This window comes from Corapipo altera, unplaced genomic scaffold (assembly GCF_003945725.1).
Source record: "Corapipo altera isolate COAL_440 unplaced genomic scaffold, ASM394572v1 60796, whole genome shotgun sequence".
NCBI classification, from domain to species: Eukaryota; Metazoa; Chordata; class Aves; order Passeriformes; family Pipridae; genus Corapipo; species Corapipo altera.
The window spans coordinates 1-10,576 of NW_020885073.1; positions in this window are offsets into that span (position 1 = coordinate 1).

Here is a 10,576-nt window from a genome sequence, read left to right on the forward strand (position 1 = left end):
GCAAAGTAAGGACACTGACCTGTTGGAGCGAGTCCAGAGGAGGGCCACGAAGATGATTAGAGGGATGGAGTACCTCTCCTATGAGGAAAGGCTGATAGAATTTGGACTGTTCAACCTGGACAAGGGAAGGTTCTGGGGTGACCTTACTATGGCCTTTCAGCAGCTGAAGGAAGCCTAAAAGAAAACTGGAGAGGGACTTTTTACAAGGGCATGTAGTGACAGGACAAGGGGGAATGGTTTCAAACTGAAAGAGAGCGGGTTTAGATCAGATACGAGGAAGAAATTCTTTACTGTGAGGGTGGTGAGGCACTGGAACAGGTTGCCCAGAGAAGTTGTGGATGCCCCATTCCTGGAATTGTTCAAGACCAGGTTGGACAGGGTCCTGAGTCATCTGGTCTAGTGAAAGCTGTCCCTGTCCATGGCAGGGGGGTTGGAATGAGATCATCTTTAGGGTCTGTAGTTAGTTGACCCTGGCTGGATGCCAGGTACTCACTAAAACCACTCTCTCCCTCCCCTCTGCAACTGGACAGAGGAGAGAAAAAAAAACAGTGAAGGATTCATGAGGTGAGCTAAGAGCTGGGAGAGGTCACTTCCTGATCACCATCACCAGCAAAACAGACTCAAAGTGGGGATATTGATTGAATTTATTACTAACAGGATCACAACAAAAGAGTGAGAAGTAAAATAATCTTAAAAACATCTTCCCCCCACCCCTCCTTGCTTCCAAGTTCTACCTCCTCCCCGCCAACCGTACAGGGAGACAGAGAATGGGGGTTACGGTCAGTTGCTCTTTCTACTGCTGCTCAGAGAGAGGAGTCCTTCCCCTGCTTCCCGTAGCATCCCTCCCACAGGAGACAGTCCTTCACAAACCTCTCCAGATTGAGTCCATCCCACGGGCAACAGTTCTTCACGAAACTGCTGTCCTGTGGGTCACTTCTCCACGGGGTGCAGTCCTTCACAAATGAGTTGCTCCAGCGTGGGTCCCCCACAGGACCACAAGTCCTACCAGGGAAAACCTGCTCCAACGTGGTCTCCTCTCTCCGTGTGTTGTAGGTCCTGGGCAGGACCCTGCTCCATCTTGGGCCTCTCACGGGGTCACAACCTCCTTCGCATATCCACCTTCTCTGGCATGGGCTTCTCCATGGGCTACAGGTGGATCTCTGCACCCCAATGGTCCTCCATGGACTGCAGGGAGAGAACCTGCTTTACCATGGTCTTCACCATGGGCTGCAGGGACCTCAGCTCTGGCACCAGGAATATCTCCTCCCCCTCCTTCTGCACCGACCTTGCTGTCTATGTTGTTTTTCGTATGTTCTCACTCCACTCTTCCCTTTCTGGATTTTTCATCTGCACAATAGATTTCTGTTCTTAAATATGTTATCACGGAGGCATTACTATCACTCTTGATTGGCTTGGTCTTGGCTAGCGGCAGGAAGCCCATCCTGGAGCCAGCTTGCACTGGCTCCACGAGAGAGGGGAAGCTTCTAGTAGTTTCTAACAGAAACCACCCCTGTAACCCCTCCGCTACCAAAACTCAACCACAGAAACTCACTACAGGGTCCCTTCCAATCCAAACCATTCTATGATTCTATGAATTTTCTAGAGTGGCATTTCTGGCCCATGGGATCACATGCCATGTGTATTCCTGAAGACATTCATTCTGAAAAATCCGGTATAAAGAACTGCTCAGAGTCTTTTGGATCTTCGAGCAGCAAATGTATTTATTGACAGCGCCAGGAGCAAGTGTGGTTCGCACCACAAAGAACTTGCTCAAAGGTTTCACACAAAATCAGTAGTTTTTATACAATTTTCGTATATGATTAAATGCATATTCATGTGATTACAACATCTATCTATACATATTAATAACAGGTGGAGTACAGGTGAAGCTCAGATGGGGCTTGGGGTGGTGCTTCTCTTGGCCCTCAATCTTGGTGGGAGATCCGCTCTTCCTCCCGTGAGTCTGGGGTCATAATCTCATCTTCCTCAGCTTGACCTTCCTTATTTTCCGTTGTTCTCATTTCCCGCTCGCTGAAGCTTGGAGAAAACCTTGACTCCAGACCTGTTTTTCCTATTCAAATGTCTACTTTATCTTACTGCATCCTAATTTATTACTTCTAGGCCTATTGTATGTTTCTTTACCATTCTTTTAAGTTTTGGTCCAGTAGATAGAACAGAAGAGCACAGATCGTTTAGATGTTGGTAGCTTCTTAGCAGGTCCAGATTTTTTCAGTTAACTCTTTTGGACCTGGCTTCTTGTTTTAGTCCCCTCTTTTCTTATGACTTACGAATTCTTTCTTCTAGTTCTAATGGGTTTTGATAGGTATGCATCACTGCCCACATTATCTGCATCCTTTTGACTATGGTACTCAATTTTTACCATAGTCAGGCATTTAAGAGGGATAGCAGAATTATAGCGGCTACTAAAACCAATACTGAATGTATCAAATAGTGAAACACTTGTGATGCTGTAGGGGAGTGTACAAGTTTCGAACTGGCTTCCCGCCAAGTCCCCCGAAACTCGACAACAAGGACCCACCTCCCAGAGAAGGAAAAAAAAAAAACCTAAGCAGCCAAAGTTATAGCAAATATATATATATATATATATATTTTACATATGAGACAGATACACAAAAGGAGAATACCACACACATGGGGGGGGGGGGGAAGGGAGAAAGACAAAAAGGGGCAAGGACCGAGCAAGTCAAACAGCCAGCCGAAGGCAAACTAGCAGAAATCTCACCACTTCCCTTCGAACAGGCAGAATGACCTGACGCGGTCCAAGGCTCTCCCTCACGCGTGGCGGATAACGGCAGTCACTGTAGGCCTCGGCTCCAGATAAGCCCAACCGAAACAGGGACCCACCGTTCTCGAACCTCGCCGGAGAGGAAGAGGGCGCGATCCCTCCCACTGGCTTTATTTATACCTCCAGTTAAGTAAAGGAATAGCATGGAATACTTCTGTGATCACTTTTCTAGTTCCTTCCTGGTTACAAGTTGGTCTCCAGGAAGGCCTAGGGTGAAACCACCACATTCTCCACCCCTTATTCCATACTATTTCTTTACGTAACACCTATGTTTCACGTTCGCGTATATATATTCACATATACATATACATATATATATATATAGCTCTTGTTGGTCTCTCGGCATAGTGGTCTCGTCGTTGGAAAATCAATGCCGATGTCAGTTCAGTCCAGATCTTTGGTCTTCTCAGTCACCATTACAGTTCCGATTTATGACTGTTTCATCACTGGACTGTCTCATCACCGGATACCAGCATCAACTTAGTTCAGGTCTCTCTCTCATCTGGTGACTGGCATTACTTTAAGCATTACTTTAAAAAGATTAATGTTCATTCCTATCTGCAATTTCGGCACAGCATGATACATTGTATAATCAACTTCAATCAGTTGTCTAGTAGTCACTGGAACAATATAATCAAAGTCACAGCCTGTGATTTGAGTAAAATTACACACACAAAACTTAGTACCATTCACTACTTCATGACGATGACCTATGGTAAAATTAACACAAAAAGTCCTAACACATGCACATCCATTTCCTACGTAATAGACTTGTGGTTGGGTTTTAGCATGGGGAAGCATCTCAAAGGTACACACATTATCTTCAATATCTAAGCATAAATCTTCATTTTCTACCACAGCATTTTCACAGATATATCCTAATTGTCCTTTAGGAATACATGCCTCAGTACTGATTGATTGTCACCTTTTCTTGGTGCGATGGTAACTTGCCCAAAGATTATGGTCTATGGGTCTGACAATTACGTTTTGGTGTATGGTTCCTAATGTCAAGATAGGAAAGATGGTCTTTTCTTTGGTTGCACTGATAGTGAGTACATAAGCTTCAATTTGTTCATGTTGAGGATTGTAAGTGAAGTTCACTAACTGCCACCATGCTTGGTAATTTTTCTCAAATTGTGTAGTGGAACTGTTTCTAGCTATTATTTCTCTTATTTCTTGTGGCAGTATTCCTGAAGTTCCTTCCCTTAATATTCCTGCAGCTATAGATTGTACCCATTGTTGAGTTTGGATACACTGAACTGCAAGTGCAAACTTTTTATGGATGCTGCCAACATAGTCAGCAAACTTGGTAAAATCTTTCGTGGTGTGGTTAGCTACTAATGTCAACAATCTGACTGCCAATGATTGTGTTTCTGCCAAAGTGAGTAAAGATGATCTTAAAGGGACTTTGAGTTTTCCCAAATCAGAAGTGACGACACTTAGTTTATTCACTAACACTTCTTGGTCTATGGTGTTTAGCACACCTAATCCTGTGCCAAACCATCCGGCTACATCTCTTTGGATTCTGGTACGATAGGATCTGGCTACCAGCCATGCATTCCAACCCTTAAGATTTTGCTGAATATAGGGCTGACAATCTTTTTGTATGTGTGGTTTGTTTACTTGAATGTTTATTTGAACTCTTTTCAGTGAATATGTGGGATCCAACAGTAGCTTCTGCTCATTTGATTGTCTAATTATGTAAGGTCCAGCAAAGGTTAAATTGTGGACACTTTCACAGTTCAGAAAAGGAGTTGTAGGTGTATTGGTTGTGACTGATTTGGAAGTTGTTTTAACAGGTGGCTCAGTAGTGGACCTTTCTGCAAACCTAATGATAAACATTTTAGAAGCACCCCTGTCTTTGCTAGCCCATCAGCACATAACTGAGACTGATTGATCTAACGGTAGCTTGATCTCACATTGGGCTTTGTTTCTCTTAGTGTTATCCCACAGGCAAGAAACTGGTCCTTTTCTTTTTAGCCAAACAACATGGCCAGTATTTCCCATGTGGCTAAATGTAAATGACTGGTTTTTCAAGGGTGTTACTATTAGCTTGATTTGTTTTGTCTCATGCGCTAACACATTTACACCTCTGCATCCAACCTGTATCTCCTCTCCCATTTTTCCTACTATGGTATCTAATGAACCCTGGGTCTTATTCCAGTCTAGTAATGTGTATGATTTGTTGTTATGCAAAACACAAATAGTTAAACTCGGTATAGGTCCTGAGCTAGTCAGAAGTGATTCACCGACCCATTGAAGTGATTCTACAATGTGTACATTTGACCATGGCCAATTTAAGGTGGGAGTTTGGGATAAAGTTATACTTATCAAAAGTCCAAGAATCAGCGTTGTGACTTGAGGGAAGGTCCTCCTTGTTCAGAGGGCCATGGTTTCAGGTTTCTCAGGAGCTTTCTTGATTGTTCTCTGGAACTCTCTTGACTCGGGAGTAGTGGATCCAAGTCGGTCGCTCTTTCACCCGAACTGCTGTGAAGGTAGTCAGCAACACCTGGAAGGGTCCTTCCCACTTCTCTTGCAGAGGTTTTCCTAAAATATTCTAAATATATACCCAATCACTAGGATTGAATGGATGTAATTTACAATCAGGCTGTTTGGGTTGGTGTTCTAACACCACCGTAGCATTTTTCTGCTATTGTTTCCTTATAACCATAACATAATCATACGCATACTGATTACCAATTTGATCTAAAGCTTCACTATTCACAGTTTGCATCACGTAGGGTCTGCCGAACAGAATTTCAAATGGACTCAGTTTCTCTTTTCATCTCGGCTTAACCTATAGCCTGATTAAAGCAATAGGTAAATCTTGGTACCAATAAAAATTTGTTTCTTGACATATTTTAGCAATTTATTGTTTAATGAGATGATTCATCTTTTCTACTTGCCCACTTGCTTGTGGTCTGTAGGGCATATGCAATTCCCAATCAATTTTCAGTGCTTTAATTATTGCTTTTACCACTTCTGCACAAAAGTGTGAACCTCTATCTGAAGAGATACCCTTGGGTACTCCAAACCGTGGTATAATCTCGTTTAACAAGACTTTAACCACTTCTCTTGACTTATTTGTTCTACATGGGAACGCCTCTGGCCAACCAGAAAATGTGTCAGTCAAAACTAATAAATAACGATATTCCCCTTTTCTTGGGAGTTCAGAGAAATCAATCTGCCAAATCTCACCTGGGAAGCATCCTCTTTTTATTGCCCCTGGATTAATTTTAAGTTTTGGTGTCTGGATTATTTTTCAGGCAGAGTTCACATTGGGATGTGACTCACTTTATTGTGGTAAATAAATTTGACCCTACTACTCTAGTTTTTAAGTGTTGATAGAGTGGATCCAAACCCCAATGAGTTTTATCATGTTCTGCTTTCACAAATTGCCATATTAATTTTTCTGGTAACACTAATTGACCTGTCTTCAGTTGACCCCATCTGTTGTCTAACAGTTTACCTCAGTTTTTATGTATCCACTGATAATCTGTTTCCTGATACTCTACCTGTTGATCTGTGTCTAATCCTTCTGACACTAAAGCTGCCACCAGTTGTTCATTACCTCTTGCAGTTGCTAATTTGGCTTCTGCATCAGTTTTTCTGTTTCCTATTTCTGGAACAGTGTTGCCTTTCAGGTGTCCCCTGCAATGCATTATAGCCACCTTTGATGGGAGTTGGACGGCTTCTAACAATCATAGGATCTCCTCTGCATGTTTAACAACTTTTCCTTGAGTAGTCAATAGTCCTCTCTCCTTCCAGATTGCTCCATGGGCATGTACAACAGCAATAGCATATTTAGAGTCAGTCCAGATGTTGATTCACTTTCCCTTTGCCAGTTCAAGAGCTCGGGTGAGAACTATTAGTTCTGCTTTCTGGGTTGAAGTTCCTGTAGGTAAAGGGTTGGATTCAATTACCTGTTCTGTTCTGGTTACCGCATAGCCAGCCATCCTTATGCCCTGTTTCACGAAACTGCTGCCATCCGAGAACCAGTCGTCTGCATCTTGGAGTGGTTCTTCTTTGAGGTCTGGGCGACTGGAGTACACTGTTTCAATGGTCTCCAAGCAGTTGTGTACAACAGGTTCCACTGAGATTCTTCCTTCTAGGAATGAAACTGGGTTGACAATGTTAATTACCTGAATGGTTACATCATCTGATTCAACCAGGATTGCCTGGTATTTCAGGAACTGGGAAGGTGACAACCAATGGTTTCCTTTTTGTTCCAGCACTGCTGATACAGTATGGGATACCAACACAGTCATTTTCTGTCCCATAGTGAGTTTTCTGGCTTCTTCTATGTTTACAACCACTGCTGCAACTGCCCTCAGGCAGGTGGGCCATCCTTTGCTTACCTCAGCCAATTGTTTGGAGAAGTAGGCTACTGCTCTTTTATATGGTCCCAGTTGTTGAGCCAGGATCCCTAAAGCCATTCCTTGATGCCGATAAGAGAACAAACAGAAGGGTTTTGTCACATCAGGTAAACCCAATGCCGGAGCCCTCATGAGTTCTCGCTTCAGTGGTTTGAAGGCTTCATCTGCCTCGGGGGTCCAGATTATGTAATCCTTATTTACTTTCAACAGGTCATACAAAGGCTTCGCAATTATCCCATACTGATATATCCACAAGAGACACCAACCTGTCATTCCTAGAAAGGCTCGGACACTTCTCTCCCTTTCTGGTTTGGGTGTCTGGCAGATAGCCTCTTTCCTCGCCGTCCCCAGGGATTGTTGTCCTCCCGATACTTCATATCCCAGGTACATGACTTTCTCCTGGACCAGCTGAGCTTTCTGTTGAGAGACTCGATAACCACTTAAACCTAAGACATTTAAGAGATATATTGTCCACTGAATGCAGTCCTCTTTTGTTTCAGTTGCTATCAGGAGATCATCCACATATTGCAGAAGAATGCCATCTCCCTGTGGCTGTTGCCATAGTTCTAGCTCTCTGGTCAACTCTTTACCAAAAAGTGTGGGACTATTCTTAAAACCCTGAGGCAAAACTGTCCAAGTAATTTGCATTTTTCTCCCTCTGTTAACAGACTCCCATTCAAAAGCAAAGATCTTTTGGTTTTCCTGTGCTAGGGGTAGACAGGAAAAGGCATCTTTTAAATCTAACACTGTAAACAAAATCAAATTATCCCTTAATTTAGTTAAAAGTCTATAAGGATTTGCTACAACAGGATGTATAGTCTTAGCTATTTCATTTACTGCTCTTAAATCTTGTACTAACCTGTAGGTCCCATTTGGTTTCTTGACTGGAAGAACTGGAGTGTTAAAGTCTGATTCACACTCTATCAACAGCCCTAATTTCAAAAAGTTTTCAATTATTGGTTCCTTTCCTATCTTCTAGCATCAGTGGATATTGTTTCTTAGCCACTGGTTTAGCTCCTGGTTTTAGTTCTATTTGAATAGGAGTTGCCCATTTTGACTTACCTGGTATGTCAGTGGCCCACACCAGGGGGTATACCTGATTTGTAATTTGGTCATTGCCTTTCTTGTTTGATTTTGGTTCTATGCAACTCATAGCTAAACTCAGAGTTGCCAATAATTGTTCTTCCTTTACTTTGAATTCAATCTTACCTTGTTTAAATTCTATTATAGCTCCCAGATTTTCTAATAAGTCTCTGCCCAATAAGGGTTTGGGTGAATTTGGTAAATGCAAAAAGTGATGCACTCTCATTTGTTTCCCAATTTTAAATTTTAGGGGTTTCAAAAAGAAAGTCTTTTCTGATTGACCAGTGACACCAACAACTTGTACATAGTAGCTCCAGTGTTGATTAAAAGATCCAGTTTTTTTTCTTCTTCCCCTAGTCGAATTGTAACCAGCGGGTCTGCTAGGGATAAACCAACTGGTCCTCTTCATTCACTACCCTGGTGGGCTATGACAGTCCCTCCTGTATTTCTATTTGCCCAGTTAGGACACTCTCTCTTCCAGTGTCCCTCTTGCCTACAATAGGCACATTGATTTTGACCCATCTCTGTTTGTTTGAGGGGCAAACCTCCCCTCCCCCATGTTGCCTGTCCTTGGTCATGACCCCTGTAATACTGTCCTGCTGTTGTTGGATTCTGAGTTAAGGTTGCAACCACCCTTGTGAATCTTCTATCTTCCCTTTTCTCTCTGTTGTACACTTTCCAAGCTTCATTCATCAACACCTCTAAATCTTTATTGGCAGGGTGTTGTATTTTCTGCAACCTTTTTCTAATATCAGGATTACATTGTCCCATTAATAACCCCACCAAATGTAGTTTACCTTCTTTTGATGATGGATCTAGGGTAGTGTGTTTTCTCATGGCAACTCTCAGTCTATTCAAAAATTCTGTGGGGGTTTTATCTCGTCCCTGCCTTATGTCATACAAAGCTGCCCAATTTACTGCTTTAGGTATAGCATTTTGTAATCCCACCTTAACTGTCTATATTTGACCAGCAACCTATAATGGTCTGGGTTGTTTGGGTCCCAATTAGGTTGTTGCAATGGAAAAATTTGATCTATATTCCCTGTTAAGGCTCCCATTGCAATCTGTCCTTCTACTTCTCGTCTGGTTGTTTTTATTACCCGTTCTTTTTCCATTTCTGTCAACTCTGATAACATCAAATCAATATCTGTCCAATCAATATCCTGATTTTTTGCAATTAATTCAAATCTCTTCACCACTTTCTCAGGATTTTCCCTAAAACACTGAACTTCTTCCCTCCAGCTATTCAAATCACTCGCTGAAAAGGGTGCTTTCACTTTTGTCTGAGTACCTGTAGATGTCATTACCTGGCGCAGGGGTACCAGTGTGTGGCTCATCTCTGCTGTTTGGGCTCTTGTCCTGACCCCAGTCTTGCTCTTAACTTTCTTTCCCACAGTCCGACTGCGATGGGTGCTACTCACTCCTTCCTCTGGGTCCTCTATACTCTCCACTATACTCCTAGAGTTCTCTGCCCCTAGTCCTGACTCCTGCAGGCTGCTTGGTCCTTGCCTAGCTGGTTCTGGTCCTCTAAAATGTGTCAACTGCAGTTCCTGAGGGTCCAGGATACTTTCCTCATCACTTTATCTTTTTCCCAGCTTAAAACACCTCTGACCTATACTACATGCATCACAGCAATGCTTTCTCAACTTACTATTTTTCTGATTCCTTTCCAATGCCAACACAAGGGGGTCTTGGGGGGCTACATTAATTCCACAACTTTTCTGCCACTCTGGTTTGCTTTTTTGGAGTGAAAAACATGTCAGCATACATCACTTCATCCCACTTTTGTTCTCTGTGGAGGAATAACATAAGCTGCAGGATTGTATTATAATTAATACTCCCCTGAGGGGGTCATTTTTCGCCATCATCTAAAGTATACAAGGGTCACCAGTTTTGGCAATATTTTAAAAGGGTCTTTTTACTCATATTTCCCCCGGGAGTTCCTCCCAGATCTTTCCAGTGCCTCAATATGCACCCCACGGGAGTCTTGGAATTAATCTCCTTACTTACTTTGACTCTCATTGTGAAAATAGACGATTAAATATAAAATATCCTAACAACTACAACTATTATACTCCAAACAATATTCACCTCTCAAATCTAAATACTGTTTTTCGACAAAAACATCCTAAATTCACTAGTTTTACAACCAACTTGCACTAATACAAAAATCCACAAGATGTCACCCTTAGACTACAAATATGCCTGGCTTCTACAATAAGCCTGTATATCTACAAAAATCCGCAAGATGCCGCTGTTGACCACCAAATGCACATTCTATAACAAATCTGAACACTTTTAAGACACCAAA